Source organism: Akebia trifoliata, chromosome 12, assembly GCF_017979445.1.
Source record: "Akebia trifoliata isolate Shusen 1 chromosome 12, ASM1797944v1, whole genome shotgun sequence".
NCBI lineage: Eukaryota > Viridiplantae > Streptophyta > Magnoliopsida > Ranunculales > Lardizabalaceae > Akebia > Akebia trifoliata.
Genome location: NC_141386.1, coordinates 9,028,790 through 9,040,746, shown reverse-complemented (window position 1 = coordinate 9,040,746; position 11,957 = coordinate 9,028,790). Strand labels below are relative to the sequence as shown.

Here is an 11,957-nt window from a genome sequence, read left to right as displayed (position 1 = left end):
CTAAATGTGTTACAAACAACAATATTTTGTTGAAATTGACAATCTTCTCACAAATTAAAATTACATTGTTACATTCTTAGAGCGGCACTTCTATTGTAACCCATCCTATAAGATAAGTAAACGAACAAAATAATATGAAAAAAGAATCAACTCCCTCCCCCCTAAAAAAAAAGGAACAAATTAAGATAGAAGAAGAAGAATATATGAGCCTCGATCATTGAATGATCAGAAATCGATGCCGCATTTCATTATTGTAATAAGCTCTAGCTTCAATCTGATCATAGTAAATACCAATCTTCTTGTTTGGGTTCCTCACAACCAAGTCGAGTTCAAAGTTGCAGTGAAGCATGATATCACTAGTGAGATTGAATTCAGTGAGGGAAGCATCAACGACGTGGAATTTAACATTGAAAGGACAAAGGACGAAGGACTATCCAAAATATGAGGACTGCAATGCCCATGATAAGGACAATGACGATTGGATTGATGGTTTTGGTGGTGGTGGTGGTGCTGTTGTGGGCAATACGTGGAGATAATGTAGAAGTTTCCCTTAAAAGAGGATCATGTAAGAGTCTTCCTCCTTCAGCTGTTTCAAATTGTGCTGTCAAATACTGCCCAAAACATAGTATAAAAGTAGATGTTTAGGAAATATGATCCTAAAGCATTCTAAGTATATAATACTTGAAAATAAAAATGATAAATGGAAACAACAAACCTATATCAAGGTCTCTCTGCTTAATCTCTTAGATGTCACTATTTCTGGCACAAGCACAACTTTCAACATGTCTTCCAAGAACTTCAAGTATTCCACAATGTGAATGAATTCAGTTAAGTGAAGATTACACCAACAATACTAAAGTGGGGATATTGTTCAACCCCACAGACATAGACAGAAGAATGGAAAACAGTCCTCACTGAAATGAGGAAAAACCCAACTCGACTTGTGTCATGAAATGTTAGATGTTTAGACAAGGGAAAGCAATTACTTCTAGTTTCTATGAAAACCAGATAATCCAAAAAGTATAATCAATATTTACTAAATCATTGTGTTGAAGAGATTTGACAAGTACATAACTCAAAATTAAACCCAAACTGCAAGAAGGGGTGAAGTCCCAAAAAAACTTACAATATTTTGATGTGGACAGCCAATTTCAGAGGCTACAGATACGTAAGATTTTGACCAAGTTGTATCTCAGAGAGCATAATGAGCTGCCCAAGGTACACGGTTCCACTGAGAAACAAAAATGAGATCAATCCCCTGAAATATTTGAGAATTGTAATAATCAAGAGTGAAGAAGCTACACAAAACAATTTATGGTACTGTAAAAATTTTCCACAATTTAGTAGAACGAACAATAAGTTATGCCCATACCAAATGACTCCCCATGCAACCTCATTACAAGGGAAAGGATACACTTTTGCAAACTTCTCAGCATCACTAGAGTTGACTCTTCAAGATATTAAATCATTGTAAATATCTGCAATGGTACATACATGTCAAATCATATTGGGAAACATTTGAAACTACATGGGTTGGTACGAATTTCAATTTACCTAACATGGTTGGAAAGAAAAGTTTGTGAAGCTTGATGATAGCATATGAAAATGATCCATCAGATTGAAGGAGGATTTATAAGTATGGGATTTAAGTTGTATGAAAGTGTTTTCAAAATCATGGAGAGAGGGCATCATAAGTGCACAATTGATATCAGTACAAATATAAGAAACAAGCATCCCAAGAAAACAAACTAATTAGTAGAATATCCATACGGAAAAATCCATTCTGCCCATATCACCAAATTTCTAACTAGTAAGTAATGAAACAATTAACAGAAGTAGCACTGGAGTGGCGTCATATCACACATCTTGACGTGAAAGTGGATAGGATTCATAGATGCTTTTACATTCGTATCTCGAGGGAAAGCATCTATGGTTCCCATATACTTTCACGTCAGGGTGTGCGATGTGAGGTCCAATCTTGAGGTTACTTCAGCATTATTCTTAACTACAAATTATAGATATGACATTCAAAGATAAAACTAATTAGTAGAATATCCATACCGTGAAAGCCATTCCTCCCAAATCCATGTTAGTGGAACCTAAGCAAATCAACAAACACATTCAGTCAGTTCCAACTAAGAAAATGATGTATATATAAATATATGCTAGAGTTTCCTTTGGTATACAAGAGATAAATATGAGGAATATTTTGGAAAAGAATGGAATAAAATTTTAAAAGAAAAAAATGGATTGACTTGGTAGAACTTATTATAGTCGGATATGATTTTTGACATTTGAACCCAAGTAGCTATACTTTGGTTTCAACCAAAAAAATGACTTCCATCCATTTCTTGCAATCAACCAAACAAGGAAAAATCATGCTTACAAGAAAATGAGTTTCCACATTAAGTGCAATTCCTATATACCAAACATGGCATGAAGTTGAAGTGAAGAAGCTTTGTTTAAATTGAAAATTCTTTATGATATTAGATAAAGATTATTTTTATTTTATTGGTCAAATTCTAACACTACTATAAAAGCTATTGATGTGGGCAAGCTCAAATCCACACGGAGAATCTTTTGGATTTATAAGGAAGAAAGTTGTTAGAACAACAACAAAAAACCTGAAAGCAAATACATAACCAACCTTTTTGTTTCCATGGCACAACGTAGTCACTACAAGAAAATGGTAATTTTGGAACAAGAGGCTGAAACGAATTTTGGCTGTTTCTAATAAAAAACGGGTTAAAGACATAGTTTTAGAGATAAATACGCTAGCAGCAAGAACTCTAAGTCCATCACATACCAGTTCACGTTGCTCCTCAATGTGTTGATCTCCCCATTGTGTCCCAAGATGCGCATGGGCTGAACATGATCCCAGCTAGGGAAAATGTTTGTCGAGAAACAAGAATGGATCTGCAAAGAGATCTAATATCTGTGTTTAAACTAGACATGTCTTGATATGACCATATGAAGACATCATGGTACTGTTGTAAAAACTTTATCATGTCTTTTTTCTGTTCAGTCATCAATAGGACTCTTATCTTAACGATCCGTGGGTCATCTTCAATGCCTAGGTTTACAAAGTTTGTATCCTATATATTTGGCTGAACACCATTCTTGTGACACATTATGGGTTCTTTGATTTCTTTTGGAGAATATTCAACCTCTTCCTCTCACTCTTCTTCAATCTCCATGAGATCAAAGTCGAGCTTGAGATCAAAATCGTAGTCATCTCTTTCATATTATGTTCTGTCACAAGATTCATTCAATTGAAGTAATTCTTTGAAAACCTTTGGTATTTGAAGATTTCTGATTTTTTTGAATTTTTAAAAATATTTAATTTTTTTTTTTTAATTTTGTAAAATTTTTTATTTTATTTTTATTTTGAAAGGTTTTGATTTTTTTTTTACCTTTTAAAAGATTTTTGAATTTTTTCAATTTTGTGAATTACCTGAATTCCTGAAACAAGATAAAGAAAACTCATGCAAATTCATTAGCAATGAAGGTGAACCCCCAAAATAGTCTTGCTTCAAGGACGAGGGCTTATTATGGTCCTCGAGCAAATAAAATTCTACCAATAGTATTTTTTTTGGAGGTCATGGGGATTCAAGAACCTATAACGACCTCATAAGTGATTGGGTATTCCTCCAAATTTTTGAGAATTTTTCCTTCCTCTACAGAGTAGATAGGTTGGGAGAATACATCCTTTGAAAGTTCAGATATGACCATCACTTCAGGCTGACTATTGCTAGATCTGGGGACAGATGAGAATGCATTATGATTTATTAGGTCAAGTTGGATTAATATTGGTAAAGTTGAATTAAAAAATCCCTCGATTGGATTTGATATTGAAGTTGTGAAAGTTCATCGACATGAAACTAAATTTTTATCAGTGCGAAACTAGAATTTGTCAATACAGAATTAGAGATTTATCGGCACGGAATTGGAGGTTTGTCAACACGGAGCTGCAAATTCATCGACAAGAAATTAGAGGTTTGTCAACACCAAATTGGAGGTTCATCAACACGAAACTGGATGTTGGACTGTACGAGTTGGAAGTTCATCAACACATTGTTAGAGGTATATTAGCACAAAGTTGGGGTTTGTTAGCATGGAATTGGAGGTTCATCAGCACGGAACCAGAGGATTGTTAACACGAAGCTAAGGGTTGTCAACACAGAGCTAGAGGTTTATCAGCATAGAACTGGATGTTTGTCAGCATAGAACTAGGGTTTGTCAGCACAGAGCTGGAAGTTCGTCATCACGAAATGGAAAGTTTGCATGGAGTTGGAAGTACATCAGCACAGAGCTAAAGGATTGTTAGAACGGAGCTGGGGTTCATCGACATAGAACAGGATGTTGGTCAACACGAAGTTGGAGGTTCATCGGCACTGAACTGGCTATGTGTCAACATGGAGTTGGGATTTGTCAGCACGAAACTGGGGCTTTGTCAACCCAAAACTAAAGGTTTGTAAGCATGGAGCTGGGTATTGGTTAGTATAGAACTAGGCTTTGTCAGCATAGAGCTAGGGTTCGTCAACATAGAGTTAGAAGTTCGTCGGTACAAAATTGAATACTTATCAGCATAGAGCTAGGAGATTGTCAGCACAAACCTAGAGATTCATCGGCACAAAATCGGAGGATTGTCAGCATGGAGTTGGGGTTTATTAGCAAGGAGCTAGAGGTTTATCATAACGGAGCTAATTATTTGTCAATACGGAGTTGGAGGTTCATCGGCTCAGAGTCGGAGGTTTGTCCTCACGGAGCTAGAGCTTGCTCGACATGAAGCTGAATGTTTGTTAGTATGGAGTCTAGGTTCGTCAGCACGAATCTGAAAGTTCATCGATATAAAATTAGAAGTTGTTCAATAAAGAGTTGGGGTTTGTCAACATGGAGCTGGAGGTTCGTCAGCATAAAGTCAAATGTTCGTCAACACAGATTGGAGGTTGTTGATAGTGGACTCCATTTTGGGTTGATTGTGGGTTAACATTTTTTAGGTTTGACGAAGATGATAGACTCAATTAGAATCAATGACAAAATGGTGGACTTGACCACGGTTGAGGAAGGGTGAATAACCCAATTATGGTCAAAGAAGAGGTAGATAACCCAATTAGGGTCAAAGAAAAATGGATAACCCAATTAGGGTCTATTTGATGGATATGGACCACAATAGGGTTGACTCGATAGATGTGGACCCAATTAGGGTCAGGAAAAGGTTAATAACTTGATTAAGGTCAACTTGATGGTTGTAGACCCAATTATGGTCAAGGAGTGGTGACTTACCCAATTAAGGTAACTTAATGGATACAGACCCAATTAGGATTGAAGAAAAGGTGGTTGACTCGGTAGATGTAGATCCAATTAGGTCCATGAGTGGTGAATGACCCAATTTGGGTCAATTTGATGGATATAAACCTAATTATTGAAAAACTTAACAAAAAAAATGCATGTTTAAAGATGGTACGTGTGCAATATGTAAAAATGTTTCATTAGAAAAGAGATTTGATGTCAATATGAGACATTAGAAATATTGTATAGAAAAGGATGACCCATGTAACCTACATTATTTTTATGAATAGGAATGTTAGTTTGAGGCTTTTTAGAGAGACTGCATGATGGAGTTCCCTTAATGCCATAACTTTAATACATGTATGCAAGGCTAGAAATTTTGTGTTTCAATCCCAACAAGAGGGTGGTACATTTCTTCATCATTGCCAAGCATATGTGAGTAGGCGTATAGTGTACAATATAATGCATGAGATATGTAGAAGAAAAAAAAAAGGCTTCAACCCCTACCCTTTATGCTGAACTTAAGTCCAACTTACCGGAGGTAAGAGAATGTGTACATTACATCTTGTAAGTTCTCTACAACATAAAGTAAATTGAGGGTTAGAAGTTGAAAGTGTAAGTAGTTGAAAATAAACTTAATCTATACCCACCTTGTCCCTTGATGTTCTTGAAGGATCTTAAGTCTTGAGAAAAGTAACTTGATAGTTAAGAGCTTTAGTTGATTATATATGGTTAAAGAGGATAAGGGTTGTTGGTTAAAAATTAAGGGATAGATAGAAGTTCTTGAGTTGAGGGTTGGGTTGAGAGAGGGTTAAAGAGATAAAGTAGGGATTTTGGTAAAGTTTTAGATTGAGATATGAGGGCTTGAAAACATGAATTGCTCATAGGAAATGAAGATATTTATAAGATTTTTGAAGAACTTTTGGGGATAAAGTGATTAAACCCTAAAAATAAATAGAATGGACATGAGGTTATGGTTATTTCTTTTTAGATTTTTTATTTTTATGAGGGTAAAGGTAGAATTTGAGAAAAGAAACCTTAAAAGTATTTTTAGTCTTTGGATTTTTGGTAAATAGAGATGAGAGAACAAAAGTACTTTTGGGAGGGTGGATAGGGGAGTGACATGTGTAAAGGTGAAGTGGTAGGTAAAAAGTAGACCTTAATTCATTTGTAAATAACTTATAAAGCATGGGTGGATGTATATTTTTTAAATGAAATAATGGGAAAGCTCCATGTATATAGTTGAAGATTCTCACCTTTTGAGGTTAAGATTGGAAGTTTTCTTAACTTTATAGATTTTACTAAAGGCCAAAATATCTTTTTGGTTTGACTATACTTTTTAAGAAGGGCATTCTTGGATTTTCACAAGAGAATTGACTCTCCTATTAGGTTAGAGCATTGGGTATATGGGGATTATGAGAGACCACCATGTGTTTTTTTTTGGAAAGAGGTGTAAAATCATGGACTTAGAATGGATTTAGTTTTGGGTTAGGATGTGGACTTGGTTTATGGGCTTAGAGTAGTTTAGATTTAGGTCTTTGAACCAGGCTTGAACATGGACTTGGTATTGGGTTATGATATGGATAATAAATTGATTAATGGAGAGTGGGTTTGGATTAAGGAGTAGGAATGAAATTGGATTGGTCCATAGATCCGAAGACATAGGTTAGGGAAGTAGGTATGAAAGTAGATTGGATAGGGAAGTGTGTATGGAATTGGATTATGGACAAAGTTTAGGAATGCAAGGCAATATGAGATGATGCATGTGTGCATGTATGTATGAAAAATGAGCCAAGTGGTGATGTAGGCCCACTGAAGGGCGTTAAGCACTTAATTGAAATCAACTTGAGAAAATTTAGATTTTTTTATTGGGTTCGGGCAATTAAGGTGTCTACAACTACCCCTCTTGGCAAAAATTGTTTACAAAGAACTGCAAAGAATATATTACACATTTATTGTGCGAATTTGAAATGATTCATCACAAAAGTGATTGAAAATGTTGAATGGAGTGAAGATTTTTTTTGTAAGATAAGGCTACCCAAGCATGTGGTCTGACAGGATTGTCCTTTTTTGAAATCCTCGACTTCGTGGCATGGAATTCATTTGAAATCTTGGATAAAAATTTGATGATTTTTTAAAGTGATTGATGTTTTAAACCATGTAATGCAATTTTTGAAATATTTTTCCTTCTCTCTTTGTTAATTCTGAATTTCGAATTTCTTTATTCCCTTTCATGGTAGTTACGGGATCGTCTAGAAAGAACTTGGCATAGTGTGATTGTTCTCGACCATCCTATTTTCCCCGGCCACCCTTTTCCTAATTATGTGTTTTAGCTTAAGAGACGAATTATTGAATGTGCTAACATTGTACCTCCTGTTGAGGTGATGTCATCCTCTACTCATTTTTTTGACCATCAACATAGATTGGAAAAGTTGCGCGTGTCGAACAAGATGATTGAAGCAATTTGACTTTGCTCCAAGAAAGAGTTACAAGCCCAGGTAACTCAACTGAAGTCAGAGATCATTGATTTGTTAGAAAGACTTGCTTCGAGGATGCATGTTGATATGATTATTGAGTACTTGATGAGTCATCATGCTTCGGATGTAGAAAAAATCATCATTGACGAGGCTGCTTAGATCAAAGTCCTAGATGATAGACTTGATGCCAATTATGCTTCCCATGGGAATTTTTGAGTGGTTCTTCCTCTGTTGTTTCCCTTTGCACCTTGTTTTTAGGAAGAATGATGTAATACATCTTGAAATGAATGAAAGTGAAAGATAGATTTTCTATATAGTGGCTTTAGATATATTTACCACTTTTGAAAACTCTTATTTTTGAGAAAGTCCTAGATTATTTGTCATAGGCCAAAAATAAAAATTTTGATGATGTATATTTTTTTTTTTTTTTTTTTTTGAAAGTTTGTCTTTGTTGAAAAATCTATAACAGACCAATGTTTAACAACTCTGAATGTTGACGATCATGGTGTTTTTACCAAATGCCGAGGATACAAGTATCAACTAATCCTTAACATCTTTAGAGTCATCCCCGGGGCTGAGAATTTTGACTAAGTTATCTCCATTGTATTTGTTGGAACATTGAGGCTCTTCAGATTTTTACCGTTCCCACTTTATACTCTTGCGGTCCAAGAGTTTTTGTTTCTTTTATTTTTTGTCATTTGTTTTTCATTTTTTTATTCCCCCTGGTACCAGTTACAATTTTTACGATACCTGATTTCTACATTTTTGCACATCGACACCCTTTTTGGGTTTTCATTGTGCCAGAGGTTTTGATCTTCCCATAGACTGATTTTTTTTACCCATTCACCTTTATGGGTTTTCACCATACCCATTTAGTCTATATTCACTTTATAGATTTTTACTTTGAATTCCTTATCAATTTCTCTATGCTTCTTGTGGCTTGGTGACTCAAGTTGAACTGCGAGATTAGATACTCTACTCTTTAGTGATGTTTTTTCTTGAGTAACAGATCTAGACTCCCTTCTTGAGTTCCCCTAACGATTTTTCATGGTGCGGTGACTCAAGTTAAGCTTCGAGATCAATGACTTTACACTTCAAGTCATTCTTTTTAAATATCCGACCTGACCTCCCCTTTTAGGTCCTTCAACGACTTCAGCGATTTGAAATCCGAATTGAGAATCAAGATCAAACATACCTTGACAATATTTCCTATGACACGCTTCCACTACTATTAAATTGCCTTAAGTCATTCCCTAATCTGATAGGGCTTTAAATAGGACGAAACGTAGGCTTAGGATAAGGTTGCGAAAGGATAAAGAAATTCTAAATCTGGATTTATTGAGGGATAAAACAGAAATAAGATTTTTCTATTTTTGTTCTAAAAATATGATCTATGTCTCCTCCCAACATCTCAATAACTTGTTTAAGTGGAGATTTAGGTCGAACTTAAGATCAAACGTTCAAGATATTTTTTTACATTTTGATTTTTTTTTGTATTTTTAGCTATTCACAGTTTATACTCTTACGAGCCAGGAGTTCTTGGGTATTTTCTTTTGACTTTAGATCTTTTTTTTCTCTATAACGGTGACTTGTCCTAGTCCTAGGTTAGAAATGAACGTGATGGCCCAAAAAGAGTTAACTAAGGGTGGATAATTGTTCAAGTAGTAAAAAGATGGCCTCTCTTCATTTCAAGGTATGACTTTGGGCATAGTATTTCTTGACTGTGTCAACGTTGATCGGTTGTCGAAAGACTTTTTCGTCTATCATTATGACGATTAGCGTTCCCCTAGATAATACCTTCTGGACGACAAATGGTCATTCGTAATTCGATCGAAATTTTCCTTTCACGTTTTCTTGTATCGGTAAAATCTTCTTCAAAACTAAGTCTCTTTGTACAATTTCTCAAGGTCGAACCTTCTTGTTATAAGCTCGTGTTATTTTTTGTTGATAAGTTTTACAATTGTAGATTGTTGAAAGACGTTTCTCTTTTATTAAGTTCAATTGATTGAACCAAACTTGGACCCATTATGCTTCATCTAGTTCAACTTCTTTCAAGATTTGAAGGGATGGAATTTCTACCTCAATAAGAAAGACTACTTCCATTTCGTAGACTAATGAATAAGGCATTACCCCAGTCGAAGTTCAGATTGATGTTCGACAAGCGTGTTAAACAAAGGATAATATCTCATGCCAATCTATGTAAATGAAAGTCATTTTTTGATAATCTTTTTGATATTTTTGTTTGCAGTTTCGACTGCTTTGTTATCTTTGGTCTTTAAATGACTAAGTTGTGATGAGTGATCTGAAAATCTTTGCACATTTTAGACATGTCTTTGTACTTGAGATTCTTGGCGCTATTAAGTACTATCCCTCTTGAGAGGTCGTACCAACATATGATGTTGTTTTTCACAAACTTCAAGATTTTTCCCTTCATGACATTAGAATAAGACGTGACTTCCGCCCATTTCGTAAAATAATCAATGGCATTAAAGATGAAGCGATGTTCGTTAACGGCTTGAGGATTGATCTACCCGATGAAGTCTATGCCCTAGAGTGAGAAGGGTCAAGGAGAAGTCATATTATGCAATTCTAAGGGTGGCTCATTGTTCCTGTTAGCGTAGATTTGACACAAATGGCATTTTCAAACATGTTGGTACCCGTCATTTTTCATAGTCATTCAGTAGTAACCCATTCTTATTATCTTCTTTGCGAGCATATGTTCATTCATATGAGGTCCGTAGACTCCACCATGTACCGTTTCGATCAAACACTAAGCTTTTATTTCTATTACACACCTGAGGAGGACCTTGTGGTGTGATTTTTTGTATAAAACCCCATTACTTAAGAAGAATTATCCTGCCAATCTCTGAATAGTCTTTTGGTCATTTCTTGTAGCATCCGGTGGGAAACTTTGATCCTCAAAAAATGCCTTAATGTCTGCATACCATGATTTCTCCCTAAGCTTTTCAATTTTCATAGGCAAACAGTATACTGGTTCGTCTTAAATACCAATCTCGAAAGCGTCAACAATGGTATCTTTAAGGATGTTGACTATTGAAGCAAGAGTGGCCAGTGTGTCTACAAACTAATTCTTAGCCCTTAACATATAAGTGAATGAGATTCAGATGAAGTTTGAACTTAGATCATCGAGATACTCATGATAAGGAACTAATATTTGCTCTCGGGTTTCTCCTTCTTTCGTTATCTAGTAGACTACCAAACTTGGGTCTCCAAATACATGTATTTCATCCATTTCAAGATCAATCGCTGCTTTCAACCCCACAATGCATGTTTAATACTCAACTTTATTGTTGGAACATTGAAACCTTAATTTGACAACAATGGAGATGTAAGTTCCATCTGGTTTGACCAGGACTGCCCCAATTCTGTTTCCTTTTTTATTTACTGCTCTATCAAAGTATATTTTTTAGCTAGGATTTTTTTCTTCATTGTCGTCTTCAACTTCAGCAAAAAAAATTGTTTCATTGGGAAAATTTATTTTTAGTGGCTCATAATCAGGTAAAGGGTACTCTATTAAGTGGTCAGCAATGGCTTGTTCTTTAATGACTTTTTTAATAACAAAAGTTCAAACTCAGATAATAGTAGTTACCATTTTACAGTGTATCCTGTTAGTACCGACTTTTTGAAGAGATATTTCAAATGGTCTATCTAAGCAACGAATATAGTCGAATAACTGAGTGAGTAATGGCGTAGGCGTTGTGATGCCCAGATGAGGACACAACATTTATTTTTGAGAGTCAAATATTTTACCTCATAACTTGTGAACTTTTTGCTGAAGTAGTAGATGATTTTCTCTTTTCAATCGATTTCATTATGTTGCACCAGTACACAACCCATGGAAGTTTCTTGCACTGAAAAATACATTAGTAGAGGTCGTCCTAATGTAAAAGGAACCAAGACTAGTGGATTAAGCAGATATTTCTTGATCTTATTCAAAAACTTCCTAATAGTCTTTATTCCTTCTTTCGACTAATTCTTCTTCAGAGTTTAAATACTGGTTCACAGATCGGTGTGAGTTATGCTATGAACCGATTATTGTACTGAATCCTACCTAGGAATCTTCTAATCTCTTTATCTAATTTGGGAGACTCCATGCTTAGAATGTACTTCGTTTTAGTTGGATCAATTTCAATGTCTCTTTTACTGACGATGAACCCCAATAGATTT

General features: G+C 35.2%; 1 long non-coding RNA gene across 1 annotated transcript; it reads right to left on the bottom strand.

Moving 5' to 3' along the window:
• Positions 1 to 377: 377 nt before the first annotated feature.
• Positions 378 to 2,145, bottom strand: LOC147388865 (uncharacterized). Its single transcript, XR_015170890.1, has 5 exons — positions 2,062 to 2,145; positions 1,373 to 1,478; positions 1,127 to 1,231; positions 716 to 796; positions 378 to 611 (listed from the first exon to the last, which is right to left on the bottom strand). It is a non-coding gene; the product is annotated as an uncharacterized LOC147388865 (long non-coding RNA).
• Between the last annotated feature and the right edge of the window lie 9,812 nt (positions 2,146 to 11,957).